Genomic DNA, 14,914 nt, shown 5'->3' with positions numbered 1-14,914 from the left:
TAAGGAGATAGAATCGAAAATTATGATAAACTTTTAGCCTTTAGTGTTTGTTAAAGTATGATATTACCTAAAAATAAGATACATACCAATTAATAAATCACATTAAGATGAACAAAATAATGTGATTGAAAGTGAATTATCTATGTGAGAAAACTAAAAGAAACGAATTTTTATGGCGTTAAAATCGATGTTGTTCCTCGCCAAAATATGGTGCAGTTAATAGCTTTTATCCTGCTGAAATAGTTTTTTATTAATAATTTAGTTACTGTACTCGAAAAATATGAACCATTTACTAGTAATTTGTATCTGTTGTTGTTCGATTACTCCTAATAAAGACTTCAATACTACTTTAATAATTGTGCAAGTTTCAGTGTGTTTGATTCTTTTATTACAATTGTTACTACTGTTGTTGAACGAATCTTAAGAATATTCTTTTGTTATAAGATCATGTAATATAATCCTCAAATGCTTTAGCATCAGTGGCGTGCCGTGACTTTTCTCACAGGGGACTAGGTTCGAAGAGAATGTGTGCTGTAGAGTGGAGATCCTGAGTAATATTGTTGACACCAAATAACACAATTTATATGTTTCTGTAAACGCTTTTTGAACCAAGCCTCTTTCTTTCAAGAAATGGATAATTTCAGTCACAGTTTTATTTGAAAAATCTAAGAGTCTGTAAACCTATATTAATTCACTCCGCAAATTGTTAAAATTAAAATAAAAAGAACTCCCGTAAATTGATTTAAGAGCCAAAAACAAGCAATCAGGAAATCGAGATTTCAAGCACTGAAAATTCTTTAAATCTAACAGCTCAAGAAATTGTAACTCACTGAGATCTTGAAATCACAGTATCAATAATGTCATTGAAGAGACGCACGTATTTAATTTCTGAATCTGTTGAGTCATCTACTTTACGTCTTTTATTAGAAGGTTCCCATTGTCATCCAATTCTACTTTTCTATAAATCTTAAAAATCGTTTCTTGCATTTCTAAATTGAGATACCATCTTTTGTACTTTCTGGATGCAATATTTCACATCCAAGATTTTACTTTAAACAATGTTGAATAGTATATCCGTGTGCGAAAAAAAATGACAAAACTTTTAGTAGAAATGCAAAATTAGAAATCCTTCAATGATAACTCACACATTTTTTTCTTTTTTTCTTTTTTGTAGTCTTGAAAGCTTCGGTGTCGCAATTATCTGAATCTTCTACAATGTTGTCAGAACACCGTAAGAGTTCTATTTGATTTTCATTTACTGCATTCACAATTTTGGAATTGTAATTCCATCTTATAGTGGCAACCGTTGGAAATCGCTTAGTTACTTCTGATTCAGCAAGCGCGTTACAGCGTTTCGATGAATATGAAAAGAAATTTGGAATGCCACTTATTCTAAAATATATTTTACATTCCTTGATGTGATTAAGAGACTGTGGAACAGCGAGATTTAGACTGTGAGCATACCAGTGTGTGGTGAGTGCACTCAAACACCTTTTCACATAAGATTGCAAACCGTTCAAATGTCCAGAAAATGTGGCAGCCCCATCCATAACCTAGTGCTACAAGCTTTTGCTTACAATTAAAGTGAGAGAGAACTTGGAAAGCATGTTCACTTAGTGCAGTCGCAGTGCAATCATTAGTAACACCTGCAAAACAAATAAATCTTTCATGAATTGCCGTCTTTCACGTACCGATTGAATGTTGAGAGATCTTTGCAATGTCCGTAGTTTTGTCCAACGTTATTGCTGTAAGAAGTGTATTGTTTATTTCTGACTTAATTTTATCCAGAATTACTCACCAACACATTTAATAATATAATTCTGAATTCTGCTTGATGCTCCTTTAAACATTCCCATGCTGTGAAGATGACAAGTCAACATGGGCGCCCCAACGAAAGGGCAGGGTGGGGCCCGGACCTTCCTCTGGCTCACGAAAATGTATACGTAATACGGAAAACCACGTACATTAAATACCAGAAACACCAGACGCAACATAGCAACCATGGAGATGGGCCCCTCCCTAGAAAAATTTCTTCAGGCGCCCCTGCAAGTCCATTTAGTGTCGTACTTAGTAAGTAACTGAATTACTTCAATATAATTTCCCTAATTGACAGAATCTTCCTGTTGGTTATGACTTCTAAATGACAGCTCTTGTTTAGCCATAAAACAAGAGGAATAAGTCAATCGATTCATTAGTTCTCGGTTTGAATCAACTTCTGCACTGCTCGCTCAATTGAAAATCAATTCTGGTATCCCGAAAGTTTTCAATTTAGTTATTGTGGACAGGTATGAATAACATTTTTCTTGGAGCAACTTGGGTTTGTGAAAATTGTTCATGTCACAAAAGCCATCATTCTTCCACACGTTCTTTTCTATGTGGAACAGAATACAAGGCCAGCAATACAGTTTGTTTCTTGTCTTACATGCAGTTAACTATTTCGAACAAGCAAAATAATCCGTTTTGATATTATGTATATAATCTTTCATTTTTGTCTAAATGGAAATGCTTGGAGTTGTTCTACCACTGGTTATTATTTGTTGCTTTTCTTGAAAATTAAGGAATCCAAATGATACCATGAATAATTGGTCCAGAAAACAACACTGAAACGGCCGATTCCCACCCCTACTGTCCCCTATACCAATTGAAGTAATATCACTGCTTGCGCCATCGCTTTGCTGCAAGGGACTCGGTTTCTCAAACGAGTCCCCTTCCATATTTTATTCTTTGAGTCATTTTCAAAATATATTGATAATCTAAAAATTCACACTTCATTAGATCTCTTAAAGTGTCAAGGTTAATACTGTAAATTTAATTGCCTTAAAACTATTAACTGTAAAAAGCAAACGAGCATTAAATTCGCTTACGACAGAACGCCCGTGCTTAGAGCTTAGACAACATAATATGAGGACTAGCTGGCTGGACCCTGTTCCCTTCCCCGAGAAAAGCCGATTAAAACCCGAGCGTTTCCGATCTCCACTTCACTGTCGCACCCAGCACACGGGCGCTGACTATAGTTGTGTCAGAACAATTGAAATAGTGTTATTTTACGAAAATAGAAAAATACAAACAATGTTTTCGTTTTCTTTGGTATATATTTATCACAAAATACTTTAATTAAAACGCCAGGGGACTAGCCTAGTCCCCTAGTCCCCTTGACGGCACGCCGCTGTTTAGCATACTAGGAAGCCTGTAAAATGTTGAAACATATTTGTTAGCTCAAAATTGGATTTACAAGAACTACATTGTCAAAGTAAACTAGCATTTTTAATGTTTCATGTTTATATTCTTTTAAGTTAAAACATACCATGATATGATGAAATTAGTTGGTAAACTTGATCCTGTAACTAAGTTAAATCAGACAGAAGTACCTCGAGAAAACTGTGGAATTGGTCAGAAATAAACTTACAATTCAGTGTACCACAAATTAACGCTTTAGAACTAACTAACCTAGGATACTTCTAACTATTGCAGACAAATCAAGCTAGATATAATCTGGAATTATAACTATTTTACTTCCTCGCATTCTTGAGAAACGTAATGAGTTCCGCGTCTCTCTCGATCTTCAAAAGTATTTCATGTATGAATGCTAAAAGGTCTTTTATAACACTTAAAAGGAGTTTCAGTATCTCATCCATTAGCATTAATTTAAGATGAACAGTTGCTTAACGATTGTATTCAAGACCTTTCTGGTTCGCAGGAAATCCATGAAGTAAGCGACCTTGAACTGGTATTTAGCGCTCTGAGTTCTGAACGACCTCTGAAAGAATATTAAATCACAGTTTTAATACAGATTCGTCTGCAGCTTTTGGCTTGAGGAAACGTTAATGTAATCATGATTTAAGGAGGCAAATGAAGCCATATCCAATAGATATTATTGTTGACTTATTTTATCCATATTTAAAGAATTCGTAAATACCGAAAAAGGTACGAAACTGGTGTTACGAATAGTTGACCTTAAAAGTTGAAATAATCATTGAGAAAGAAAAAGGCGGAAAATTTACCCTGTCTTTGCCTTGAGTAGGTGAGATACCTTGAAGAAGTGCGGTTGAAAACTACAATCAATTTTAACTATAGGGTGTAATATTTTTTTCATTTATACTCTTCAACACAGAAGACAAGACACGCATATAGGTACGCTCTTGATAGATTCATATAAGATTTTTAAAGGACGTTGAAATGGATTTGTGTGTTACAATAATTTTGTAACGAAAAGCTACACAGTGTGTAAGCACCGAAGAGTAGAATCATATTTCTAGCTCAAATGGAACGAAGTTTAATATGAATAAATAGATTTAAATATATATATATATATATATATATATATATATATATATATATATATATATATATTACAACGAGATACTTTGTATAAATTGATAATTACTTGTATTTTTGGGCAGAAAGTGCTTCTACATAAGCACTATACCAGATATAATGTTAATTTAAAAATAACAAAAGAAGAATGTTTTCAAAATATATAAGATATATACATTATTGTATATTTAGTTGCTATGTAGTTGTTTATAGAAACCTAACAAACATGTACGATTGCAAGACAGTCTGTGTGCATATTCGTTCAAAGAGAATCAACGAATAAAATTGTTTAATACGTATCATCGTTTTGTAATTTCAGTATAAAAGGTGAGAATACTAGTAAATGTAATCACGGAAGATATTTTAAGGTGTGAATAATTACTACCACTAAAAATTTACTTATATTATTAGCCGAACCAGGGTTAACGATTACCTTTGGTGAGTCGTTGTAATATATATATATGTGTGTGTAGGAAGCAATAAAGACTCGATTTATAAATTTCAAATTTTCCAATTTGTGTTGAGTTCGATCTTGTGTACTGCAGTATACTTATTCGCTCTCCTGATCTGCCCACTATATTATAGTAGTCATTCTGGCTCATCTATTTCATTCCTGAAGAGCAGACAAGCAAGTATTTACCGGTATATTGTAGTAAAGCTTTACGGAATAGATTCCGTGTAAGCACATACACATTATACACATGAGTTCATGTATGACTAAGCTATAGATAATTCCATACATCTGAGTTAACTTCAGAAAATAAGCCATTGACCTCCTAGAGTGAAAGCAACGGTTAAAGCTGTCCCATATTTGGGAGGGGATAAGGAATTTGTTTTTAAAAATCCTCATTAGAGATTTCAAATGCCATTTGAGTAGTGCAAGTTTGATTACTTTTCAAAACACTTACTCCTAAATACCTAGAGGCACGGCTTTGGATAAGACCATTATCATCCTGTAGAATGTATGGAGTTTGGTAGTGTTGCTGGTTGAATGTGAAAAGTGTAATTAGGAATAAAGCCATCTAGCACAGCGTTCCCTGAGTAGGAACAAGATATCAATGGGAAGCTAAGTTGTGACGTGCGTGGCTGGTACACATCCAGGTTTGTTTCCACAATAATATGGGTGATTTTCAGGACGTAAAGTCAAATGTAAGCAATTCGTTCATAAAGAGCGTAGAAATCCAGAATTCTACGAATGCCATTTTCGAAGATTTGTAAACATCATGGCGACGTAGATTTATCACACTTCTCTATAGGTACCGTGAATTGAGTTTAGTTTGTCCTCTCTAATAAAGATAGTTTGAATTCGTTGGAAACGACATACCTCAGTGTCAGCACATAACAGTCGCTACACTCTTAAATATATACAGTAAGGGGTGTGCAATTAAATTGATTTTTACAGAATCGATTGAGAAGAAGCACGGTGATTCAGTACTAGAAAACGCCCATTTCCGGTGCGAGGGGTCTCTGGTTTTATCCCCACTCACGCGAGTTTGTGGTGGAAAACATCATGTCGGTGGGTTTCCTCGGGTTCTTTCATTTCCTTCCACATTTTCATTCCACCAATTATTTCATAATACGCTTTAATTAATTCATCCACCTTCTTTGCCTAAAGGGCAATGTCGAGGAACATATAACTAGAAATTCTATTTCATTTACAGAATCGATTGAGAAAATTCAATTGAAGGAATAGGTTGGGTAATGTGGGCAACTCGATTTCTTTTCACTTCTTGAATAAATTGAATTCTTTATGTTGAGTAAAGAATATAAAGTTAAATTAATACAGGAAAAAAATAACTCTGTATGTATACAGGATATACGGTTATACAATGTCAAATTTTTCCTGTAATATTTGTACCTAATAACATAATTTAAAAATAAAATATCTTGAAAGTAAAACATCACTGGAGGCCCCAGAGGCGGGGAATGATTATGCGACGGGAAGGGGGTGGGAGGTGCAAAGCGAATTTCACACCCATTGGAGCTGCGGTGGATCAGTGTTAGAGCGTGTGCGGGGTCCCTGGTTCGATCTCAGCTCGCGTCAAGTGGAGTTTATGGTGGATAAACACCATGTGCGTGGGTTTTCTCGGGTTCTCCCGTTTCCTTCCATTTTATTAATTCCACCATTTCATTCATTTCTCATCATCACTACCGTCTCCTTTAGCCTAACCTGCATAACTAAACGTAAAACAAAGATTTTATTTCATTTCATTTTTTCACACCCATTACTGATGTGAGTTCCGTGTTGTAGAACTGCAGAGCAGCCATTAAAGAAAAAAACTATCTGCGGTTGCGTTGTATGTATAACATTAAGTATTTTAAATCTTAGAATGGTGACAATAAATCTCCTAAGAGAGTTTGCAAGTTTTTATGTAGAAAGGCCAATTTACATGGTCCTTGTGTGCGCGTAGTTCAGTAAGTCCAAACGATTTAAGAACTTTCTGATGGCTGGATGCACCTGCGTATCCTAAGTGGACAATCAGTCAGAGAAACTCTCTTGAAGGTTATCTTTTTTATCCTGCAAATAAAGAAATGAAACAAACTCAATTGAATTTCTCTAAAAATGTTCTTTTATTATATTTTCTTATTGTTGACGAGATTATATTATTATTTGGAAGAGAAGTAAATGACACAGATGGGAGAATCTCTTTAAGGTTCTTTTTCTTTCCTTCGCTGATGGCACAAAATAAAAGATGAGACCACATTTCACTTGGCAACCACAGAAGCAACAGAAAATAATAACAATAATACTATATACATAAAAAAGAACAACAAATATCATATACACAATGGCGAAAATGCGTGGGACAGAAAATTAAGCTTGGAAAAACTTTCTCAGCATTTCAAGAGAAAGTGAGAGTTTTGCGGTTGGTAAGTTACGTTATTCATCCCTCGAAAATCATTTGTCCATTCTTTTCTGTTTTGTTTCTCTATTTTATATATATTTTTATTTAATGTTTTAATGGGAAAGAGGAGAAGAGGGGGAAAGTTGAATGAATGTTATCTGGCCGTAAAGACAGATGGCTTGTCAGAATATAAAATGATTGTATTCTGTTTTATAGCTCCTTGAACCGCCTGTCACTTATTTATAGCCGATATAGTACAAACACTGTAATAAGACTTCTTTTGTGATAGGTTCTGTGTTTGTGTTTTTTATATTCTTTTTATCGTTTCCAAACAAATTTACTTGAAAGAAATATTGTATTTACATTATTATTGTTATTGGTTAGTAATTTACAATTGGGTTTAAAGCTTTACGTTTCAAAGTCTTTACACGCTTGTTACGAACGTTTCTGTTATCAATTATTAATTGAAAATAACGAAAGTAAACAGGAAAAAATATATATATCCACGAAACCAGAACTATATTATATACAGGGTGGCCACTAATGAAAAGGGCAGTTTTGGTCACCATGTAACTTTCGTTTTAATTGAGTTAGTAATTTGTTTTCTTTGTTGTCTGTCGTTCCAGGAATGGAAAATTCAATCAGAACCGTTGAAGAAGTGGATGGCATGATAGTAAACCGCCTAAGTAGCGTGACCATATTTATAAACTAACGAAACGGTATGACAGCAAATCACCTAAGTAAGGTGACCAATTTAGAAATTAGCAAAATGCAGGCCCATATTTAGGTAAGTGCTATAGTGTGCTCTAGCACAGGTCGGCAGAATGTAGGGCGGCAAAATTTTGATTTTTTTTTTCAAAAAAATCACAATAAAGTAATATTTAAAACTAGCAAACCGCAGTATCCCGCGCAAGTGCGAGAAAATATGTTCGTGTTTAATTCGCTCTAAATACAGTAGTTACTAATTAGCTAGCTTATCTGATTATTTGTTTAAAAAATCATTCTCTCCCACCCTCACCCTAAGGGAGGGGGTGAGGATGAACTTGAATATCATGAAATCTGATATCGTTAAACTCAGCTATCTCGAAAACTATGAATTCAACACTAATAACTGTCGTTTTTGATTGCTTTTAAAATCTGGCCCCCTCCCTGGGGAGTGGAGTATGACCTTAAAGTTGAATTGGATTAAAACTGACACTATTCATCTCGGCGACCCCAAAAACTGTGAATTCAACTCTAATATAGATCGTTTTCGGGGAGGGGGATTTTATGCGGGGGCAGCAAATTATTTCGAGCACAGGGGCGCACAATATATAAATACAGGCCTGACAAAATGGCATGACAGCAAGCTATGTATAATGATATTATGTTGTAATTCATGTCAGTGAGAAAAAATATCAAGCTTTTCAAAATTAAGCTATTTTTATTCATTTAACTTTGTCCCTGCTTCAATTTTTAACGCTTTAATATTTAACCAGAACCAGGATTACGGGCATTAATTATCTCTTCAATGTTCATATTTGTTTGATTTGTTTGATGAGTGAATTTCTTGTAGAAGTATTGGGATTTCCTTCAAAACACTGTAGAAGTCCATATAAGAAATTACTAGTATACTACGTAACAACGAACCAAAAAGGGAATACTTTTTTATAAAACTGGACATTTTGCTCCCCGTTTCCATTTTTCTCGGAACAACGGACGACTTTCTGAAATAAAAGGTACGGACTAATGTACTAAACTTTTTCGATCCAATTTCTTAAACTAAATCATATTATCCTTCACTTATTACTGAAACATTTATTTGTGAATACAAAAATAATTATAAGGCGTTTTCGGGAAACTTCGTCCAAAAAAATAAACCACCTCTTGTGGATACATTCATAAGAAGTAATTTACCGAACGTTATAGGTGATTAATGAAATATTTAGTTGTGAAACATGAAGAGAATCACCTGAGTCGCTTTTGAGAGAAACGTCCGAAAACAAACACATCTTCGAAATTAAACGATCTCTTCTGGATATATTTCAAATTATGTTGTATTGTCAGGTTATTACAGTAATTAAATGTGAACAAAATTGGCTGTCGTGTTTGAAAAAAAAAAAAAAAAAAAAAAACTCCTGAGAAACTCCCCAAGAGTATACTACCTCTTGTGGACAGTTAAAGAACAAGTAGATTAAGCCGTGTTTTTACATTATTAATGAAATACGAACAAAGTTGCCTCAGTCATTTTTGAGAAGATCGCCCGAAAAAAGTCACCCCCAAAGACTAAAGTACCGGTTGTAGATTTTTAAAAACAAATGAATTATGCTGTGTTGTTAGATTACACAGGGCTGCAAATTAAAAAAAAAAAAGTGAGGTTGTTTTTTGATTAATAGTGAACTTAATTCTTTGTTCCTAGCTGATTACGAAAAATGAATTCGTTTTTTTCCTGTCACGTAAAGTTTTCTTACAAATCAATGTCAAAATTTGGGTCTTCTTCCGTATTCAATACTGCTTTATTATACCTTATTTTTTATCTTCTAGCAAACTAAAGAGCTTATTACACTAAATAACTGAACAGGTTTTGTTTAATGTGAATGCAGACAGACAAAAAAAAAAAAAAAAAAAAGAAGATTATTTTCATTAAGTCTGGAACCAAGAAGTTCAGCAGATTCTTTAGACAAATTTAGGTCTCTAACTAGATCATTGAGCTGGCTTTGAGTGAGTGGTATAGGGTCACGAGATCCACTAGGGAGGTTGTAAACTTCATCTTCTATTTCACTGCCTTCCACTGAATCACTGTACGAACTAGGATCACTTACAAACTCAAGACTTGATGGAAGGTGTCGGAACAGGCAAGTCTGGGCCGTGCAGCACAGGTCTCATTGCAGGGTGCAGAGGGAATATTGGGATACACTATCTTTGTCTTGTTTCGAGTATTGTGTCCCACAATTTCACAGGAACAGAAGTAGCAATCGTCGCTGTGGTTTTTGGGTTCTCTCCACACCATTGGTATTGCGAATGACATAGATGACCGCTTTCCAGTGCTCCGGTTCCGTAACTCCTCCACACAAGACCTATACACATTGTGTTGAGCTCACGATTTATCTTGATCTCCAAGTTTCATATGGAAGTATACGAAATATGCTGTTCTTACAAAATCTGTAATTTTCTGTCTTTGCGTGCAACAAATTCATTAGAGATGTAACAACATACATTTGGTCTATTCTTACAACCACGAGATGCCATGGCCAGAGTTGGCGTGGGTCAATGAAAACTTGACCCACGACCCACTGACCCACCACCACCGTGACCCACAACCCACTGATCCACCACCCACCATGACCCACTCTGATCCACGATCCACAATGACCCACCACCCACCGTGACCCACTCTGACCCACTGTGACCTGCCATGACCCACCACGCACGGTGACCCACTCTGACCCACCACCCACCATGAATCACTCTCATCCACTTTGACCTACTTTGACTCACCAAAATCCATCGTCATCAACTCTGAACACGATCCACGGCCTCTTCTGAACTGACTAAAGAGTTTGCACTTGTAATAAAACAAGACTGTGAAATTGTCACTAATCGGAGTTTGAATTTCTAGTCAATCGCTCAAGCACCACTCTGTTACAATAACGGTGGATCTGACCTTTACGATATAAAATGGTAAAGTGTTTGTCAGTGAGGAAATTGAAACACTTCGAGGTGGGGAAAATTAGTGTGTGCCTAAAATATACTTGTACTAAGAGAGTATTCTTGCAAGTGTTAATTTCTGAACGCATTCCAAAAGAAACTTCTATTCGCAGGAAAATACCCCTGCACAATATGGAAAAGGTTATGGTTCTCAGTTCACAGTATTTTTCTCACAAAAGATTTGAAAAATCAGTTGTTCATAGGGTATAAAGGTGCTCAGGTACCTCATGTGAGAGCATCTCCATAAAGTATGCTCATAATTGTAGTTTGTGTAATCACTAAAACATCACGTTAAATTTAAGTTACAAATATGCATAATTGCAATTATTATGAATATTTATTCAAAAGTAGTTTAGCTAAAGCAAAGAAGAGACTTACTAAAAAGTACGTACAAAGTTGAATAACACAAATAAGCCATTAGTAATACAAGTATACATTTTCCGTAACTCATAATTTTCCACCTTAAAACAAATCTTGAAATCGGATTTATTTCCTGTTGGTAACTTTTTGGCGGTAAATCATCCGCAGTGGAATGATGTCCATCCTTCAGCTAAGAAATAACTAGCTCGTCTACTTTGAGCTTGTCTAGCGGTGGGCCTTAACATTGATGAGCAACAAGTTAGACAATGTTTGAGCACTTAATCTATTTCTAATATCAGTCATCTGTAAATTCATAAAGGGAAATCCCCGTTCGCACTCTGTCGTGGAAATTGATAATACTTCTACCTGATTTCTGCAACTTCTCATCGACAATCTACTTGTTAGACTTAAGTCTGATAACGATTTTTCTTGGTCAGGTTTGAAATACTCAGCAAGAAGTATCATCTCTCTATCACCATACAACATCTTTTCCATATCGACCATGTCAGTTGGCAATGTCGACCCATGTAGAACAGAAACTTCATCTACCACGCCTTTGATAGGGAATCTTGTGAATAAATTATCAATTAAAGCCTGATAAACTGATGATTTCTTATTTGTTTATAAATTTAATTTTTGTAATTACACATGACGGTTTGATACCATTACCAAGTTCCCTACCCCGTCTAGAAAGCGAAAGGGAACGAGGTTTCTGGAAAGTATTCAGAGGTGAATGAAATTTCCCTCCTTCTTCAACTTCAATTACTACACTGCTGTTTGCCATGTGCCAAATTACGATGAATTTCAATTAAATTATCATTGTATAATTATTTCCTTGTTTAATTATCAATATTTTTCAGTGGAAAAAAAGATGAAATTTTAAAGTTCCAAATCAAAGTTAGTAGACTAACGTAAAGGGAAAAAAGGTGTAAAATTTTCCATCTAGTTATGCGTACAATCCAAACTTCAAATTTCCGTGTAATTAAGCTGACAATACAAATTTTATGCCTATTTTTCTCACAACTTTATGGGTTGATTGCCCTGTGCTGTGAGCGCTCCATATGATAAACATAAGCTTCAGCAATTATTATAGCAGAAAGCAACGGATAAATGAAGCCAAGCCAATGTCGATAACAAAAACAAAGTCGTTAGAGCCGTTTTTGAGAAAATTGGATTTTTTTTTTCATTTTCACCCTTCAGTAAACTATCCTTTAAAAAATTGAAACCTCCCTTCCTGGAAAATCTGATAAAAACATTAAGTTTAAAATGTGCCGATACGTTGAACAGTTCTGTCTCCAGACGTGTCGGAACGAACGAACGGACGGACGGATATTAACATAACTTCTTCGACTTGTTAAGACCATAAAAAGTGTAAATCCATTAAAATTTCGAATTAATTTTTTTTCGAACATCATTCTCTCTTATCGTCGTTCGAAAGTAAAAAGGGATATTCCAGTTATAAACGAGATGTCTGGTCACCAAGTATTGAGAAGCGTGTGAAATGTGTTTTTTATTCTCTATAGCAGGGGCTTTCAAACTTTTTGCAGTTCAGGCTCCCCTCAACCACCAAACTCTGAACGCGCCTCCTCTGTCAAAAATGGAATGTGTCAACAACATAAATACATGTGTTCCTAAAAGAAAGACTATCATTATGATTAACTATGTTACATTTATTAATCACTAATGAAAATATCTCATTAACACAGGTGATGTACATTGTACACACTGACTTCACCTTTTAATGTTATTAGCTGGTGTTAATAATTATAAACTGTGGTAAGTCAGATATTTATGTCAAAATTGAAAAATACGAGCAGAGATTGGATTTACATAACAAAAACCGACACATTTAAATGCTGAGCAAAGTCAATAGGATATATGAGCTTGTTTTGAGTTTCACAGTTTACTAAATCTCGGTACATATTTTGAAATGGCAAGACGCATCTCTTTCTGGAGATATAGTTTTGACCTATATTTGGATTTAATCACCGCCATTGCTGAAAATCAGGTTTCTCAGAGATAGAAAGTTACAAAAGGAAGGAGCACTCGCAAGGCCTTCTTACTTAATTCCGGATACTCATTCTTCACTGAGCTCTAAAATTCAGGCAACGATGTAGAGAGGAACTTGGGAAGAAGGGTACAAACTCAAGTATGCGTGTTGCATTATAAATATGATCATTTGTACACTAGCAGACAGAATTAAAGATACTTTTTTCTTTCAATCTGGAAAGTCCTCAAAACTCTCCCTCCTGTCCTTGGAGACATTTGTTAGAGATTTATGACCCCCGTTACCTGAAAATCAACGTTTCCACATCCCTCTGTTATCCCTTTCTTTTATCTTCCATTCATTACTTTTTTTAAAAATGCTGAATTTTGTTCAGTTTATGATAGGTTACGGAAGTACGGCAACATTGAAGAGAATGACAGTGCACGTGATGCCTAAGATCAGCCCTGGGTTGTGGGAAGGAAATGGGTAGTGGTTGGGGCAAGAGATCTCTAAGTTTGTCTCTAACAGTAGAATCTATTTTCTAAGTCCTCGCGCCTCCCCTTACAACATTCCGCGCCTCCCCAGGGTGGCGCGCCGCTCAGTTTGAAAACTCCTGCTCTATAGCTAATATTGTGACGGAAGTGTACTGATGAATTTTGCAGTCAAAATTTAAATAATTTGAAGTTCAATGTTTCCACTAAAATAAATAACACATTAGAAGTACAGTTGACCTTAAAAACATGTTTTTGAACGTACGTAAGTTCAGAAAACATTTTACATTCCAGTTCATACAAGAGGAGGGTGGATTTTTTTTTTCTCCGGGTAGCAAAGGTTCGAAAAATGGAATGTTTCAGTTTTACGTCCCATGGTCATGTCGTGTAAGTTTAAGGAGACGGTGATGATAAAAATGAATTTAAAAAAAAATGGAATGAAGAAAATAGAAGAGCCCTTAGAACACTCACGGATGCAAATTAACCAAAGTCCATCACGAAGTCAACTTGACTTGAGCTCGGATCGAACCGAGAACTCTTTGCACCAGAGATGAACGCTCTACCACTGAACCATCGCAGTCTCTAGCAAAAATTCGAATTCAGCGCTCTGTATTCAACAGATTTGTTGTCAACACATAGGTTAGCAGAGTATCACCAATATATCTGCCTGAAGGATGAGGACAAGGCACAATATATCTTTATTTTTAGAAATAGTGGCTGAGAAAAATAATGGAAAAATGTATATTCTATCTAGTTCTATCCGATTTCAACGTCAGCACAAGATACAAATGAATGCCTATTGTCCCTATTGTCTATGACACTCTACGTTCCTTGTGTTGTTTTGCTTTCTGGTCCATTACTCTGCGGGAACTTAATAATAGATTTACCTGTTGCATGTTTTATGGGATATATATGTGTTTACGTCATTAGAGCTACATTGGTTAACCAAAGTCTTATTCGACCTCCAATGACTCAGCATGAAGCTTCCGAAATGGCAGAAGGTCAAATGTAAATTTTCTACCTATTCAGAGACACGCCAACACCAGCCACGTATGCACTCGAAAGAAACACAGCATTAGTCGGCATAAAAATAATCTTTGGCTGAGAAATGGATAAGAACAATAGATTTTGAAGTGTCATCTCAGATCACGAATCTTTGTTTTTCGTCCATCAGTTATTGCAGTACAATGTTAACATCTGTTCCTAAAGAGATTAGCTACTACGGTTTG

General features: G+C 35.4%; 1 long non-coding RNA gene across 1 annotated transcript in view; it reads left to right on the top strand.

Moving 5' to 3' along the window:
- LOC145679732 (uncharacterized) overlaps window positions 1-14,914 on the top strand; it is a 135,299-nt gene that overhangs the window by 54,121 nt on the left and 66,264 nt on the right. The window contains exon 2 of the long non-coding RNA XR_014130513.1: window positions 7,787-7,947. This is a non-coding gene — a long non-coding RNA (uncharacterized LOC145679732). The remainder of the gene's footprint in view (window positions 1-7,786; window positions 7,948-14,914) is intronic.

The sequence above is a fragment of the Thermobia domestica genome, chromosome 2, assembly GCF_964235325.1.
Source record: "Thermobia domestica chromosome 2, izTheDome1.hap1.1, whole genome shotgun sequence".
NCBI classification, from domain to species: Eukaryota; Metazoa; Arthropoda; class Insecta; order Zygentoma; family Lepismatidae; genus Thermobia; species Thermobia domestica.
Note: the sequence above shows the minus strand (reverse complement) of the source record. Positions and strands in the feature narration are given on the sequence as shown.